This window comes from Adiantum capillus-veneris, chromosome 12 (genome assembly GCF_014529385.1).
Source record: "Adiantum capillus-veneris isolate H3 chromosome 12, ASM1452938v2, whole genome shotgun sequence".
NCBI classification, from domain to species: domain Eukaryota; kingdom Viridiplantae; phylum Streptophyta; class Polypodiopsida; order Polypodiales; family Pteridaceae; genus Adiantum; species Adiantum capillus-veneris.
Genome location: NC_140942.1, coordinates 106,254,486 through 106,257,816, shown reverse-complemented (window position 1 = coordinate 106,257,816; position 3,331 = coordinate 106,254,486). Strand labels below are relative to the sequence as shown.

Here is a 3,331-nt window from a genome sequence, read left to right as displayed (position 1 = left end):
GGACTCTGCGACATGCAGAGCTCGAGGGGGAGTGTTGAGATGTCGAGCTCTACACCTTGAGCTGGCATCCACTACGGGTCTTGGCCGCTTACGGCATTTACTCACTGGCGCGTTAGGTGACCGACACGGAGGATCTCTGCCAGTGATTCTACAGCTGGACTACACTTATAGTGCCAGCCTAGTACGCTTCTAGCGAGTTCACACTTAGTGACCGCATGTACATATGTGCTACTTTTCAGCTTTAGCACTTAGTCATTTTGTACTCTCTTTTCTGTGAAGAAGAAGAAGAAGCTTTCCATCTCTGTGTGCTTTGTGCTTGTCTTGTGTAGCTCTCTTGCATCCTCATTCTTTACATTGACCACTATACAAGATGACATAACACTGCAAACTTCTATGGCAAGAAGTCAAGGGCAAATAAATAGAGTTTCCTTTGCAAAATGAGCCAAAACTCAATGCAAATCGCAAGCGAAAAAATCATAGATAACTGCCAGAGTGGGAGTAAACTCGACCACTAAACCATCAAAGAGTAAACTGCAAATATGCATAAACCATGGCGAGAATCTGGGAGAAATCCGACAGAGTTTCCCCTAAAAACTGAACAAAAACTCAAAAAATCTTGCCAAATTGCATATCACTGTCAAATTGGGAATATATCGACCACTGTACAAGATGGCATAACATTGCAAACTTTTATGGTGAGAAGACAAGGAAAAATAAATAGAGTTTCCTTTGCAAAATGAGCCAAAACTCAACGCAAACCGCAAGCCAGAAAATCACTGATAATTTTCAGAGTGGGAGTAAACTCGACCACTAAACCACAGAGAGTAAATTGCAAATATGCATAAACCATGGCGAGAATCTGGAAAAATTTGGCCGAGTTTCCCTTGAAAACTAAGAAAAAACTCAAAAAATCTCACCAAATCGCATAAAGACATACACTGAATGTCTTAGTAAACAGATCCACAAAATGGCATACATAGCACTGCCAAAACCCTGGCAAAACAGCTCACTCCCGATCGAGTGGCTCTATGGACGTGTACCTGTCAAAAAACACATGTAAACCTGTAAACCTGCTACTTGCAAGCTATAACTAGCTTAAAATGTAATCGCATAATGCATACATAGCATGAAACTGCACCAAACCATGCAAAAAATCTCTCTAGAATGGTCCACACAATTGTACAAGAGCACTGCGTGTACTGCATAATCCACATTGGAAAGACTATGCAACCTGTGAATGAGCATAACTGATGGAAAATTGGCACACACTACCTCGGTCTGTAAACTTGTCGATAGAAAACACCTGCCAAGAGCTTAGCACGCTCGAGGGAAATCTCGCTCCGAAATGGGCCGTCGGAGTTGTATGTGTCAATGTGTACTATTGAAGCCGAAAACTAGAGAAACTCGTTGAAGCTAAAATGCCGTGGAGACTACATTAGAGCCAGGCCACTCCGAATATGGGTAGGGGAGAGCCGATGCCGCTCTTGCGCCATTGTCTCTTGCTAATGTCGAGTTCAAAAGTTGGGATGCCGAGGATGTCCGTCAGAGCCATCTTGAGTTGCCGGGCGAGAGCGCATATGCTATGGCCGCCGATGCTCAAAGCCGAGAAAACGCTCGATGTCACCTTTCGCCATCGAGTGGAAGCACGCTAGCCAAATAGCCGCCTGATCGGTGTCAAAACCAATGCCGAGCCGTCAATGATCATAGCCGGTGCTGAGCCATCAATACCGAGTCGTAGAGGAAAATCATCGAGAGTCGATGTCACAAAGAGTGTCCCCAAAGCGGAGCTGCCAAATCAGTGTCAAAAATTGATGCCGAGGCTGCCTCCCACCGTAGGATGGGAGATTCGATGCAGAGGAGAACGCCAAAATTGGGCAGATGCCGAGAGTGATGCTCGGGCTTACTCATCAAAGCTTACAAACGCCTGTGTGTGTGCGACACCGAGTGCTCACATGCTTGCTGTCCTTTTTCCACAACCAAGAGAGCTCGTGAACTCTCTCTTTCTCTTGCTGAGAAGAGATAATCTCTCTCTCTCTCACTCTTTCTCAGGCGTGTATGAGAGTGGGGGACCGGAGGTCGAAGGGTCGGGGTGGTGAGGGCTGGTGGGAACAGGACCTTGCACACAAGGTAAGTCAAAAAAAGATAATCTCTGTCAAAAATTTCACGCTAGGTCTGAAGAGCACTCTGTAATCCCCAATTTTTAGCTTGCTTTTGGTTCAGCTACCCCAATTGCTCATTTGCTTGGCTTTGTCCATTCACTAGCCCTTCTTGTTGACTCTCCTGAGGGTTTTAATTGCCAGCACTACTACCAATTTGTTGCTATTGGATTCCTTACAGCTCGGTTCTGCACTGTCTGTCGAATACGAAGTCTTTTAAGCTCGATTGTGAGCTCGAGCATACTCGATTGGAGCCCTCAAGATTTCAAAAAACACCAAGTTGTCCAAGCTCTCAGGCTTTTCAAATTTCTACTTCCAAGGATCAACAGCTTGCTGCCGACTTCTGTCAATGCTTGACCTTGCTTTGTAGAGGTTACCGGATTTGCTCTGTTCCTTGCAAGCCTTTGATTCTCTATCTACTATAGATCCCGACTTTTCCTTCTCTACAGAATCTCCAAGATTCCCTTCAAGCCAAGTGGGTCTGCACACACCGGAGTTTTGAGCTCCTTGATTCGCCCAGATCTCCTCCGATCCGATGCCGTTGAGCCGGATCTGCTACTACGAAGCTCAAGCTGCCATGGCCAATCTTTGTCGCTCCCGCTTCAGTCATTGGGAAGCTATTGCACATGCGATTCACCGTCGTAGCTTTGATACCACTTGTGAGTGCGTGCGTGTGTGGATGCGTGCGTGCGTGGTGCGGTGCAATTCATGCAAAGAAGGGAAGAAGCACGAGAGTGTGGGTGGAGCAACCTCAGGAAGTGTTTGAGTGAGGAGCTCCTTATTCTTCATATACAAAGAATAAGGGTATGTACATGCGGTGGGCGGGCGGCCGGACATCGAACGTCCCACACCCCGAGGAAAAGCGCATCACCTTTACCCTTACAACTGAGAGGGAGGGGAACGGACCAATGGAAAAGGATAGTAAGAAAGAGGGCCCGGAAAAAGATTTCCTTGAGGAGTTTGTGCTTGTCTTTTAGTAAGATAGAGAGTTTGTTCTCCATTCATGAAACGTGAAGGGGCTCAAGACCTAGAAGAAGAGTTCCCTCTTTTGAGAGGAAGTCGGAAAAGGGAAGGAAATCAATTGTTGGGCTATCTAGGAGCATCACCTTGATGCTGCAAGAAAAAGAAAGGAAGTAGCGGGGAAGAAGCTTGTCTTCTACGAAGAAGGGGCTGAT

General features: G+C 46.4%; 1 long non-coding RNA gene across 1 annotated transcript; it reads right to left on the bottom strand.

Annotated features, from left to right (window-relative positions):
* Window positions 1–748: 748 nt before the first annotated feature.
* On the bottom strand, window positions 749–3,015 carry LOC147446266 (uncharacterized). Its single transcript, XR_015189933.1, has 2 exons — window positions 1,273–3,015; window positions 749–1,040 (listed from the first exon to the last, which is right to left on the bottom strand). It is a non-coding gene; the product is annotated as an uncharacterized LOC147446266 (long non-coding RNA).
* Window positions 3,016–3,331: the final 316 nt, after the last annotated feature.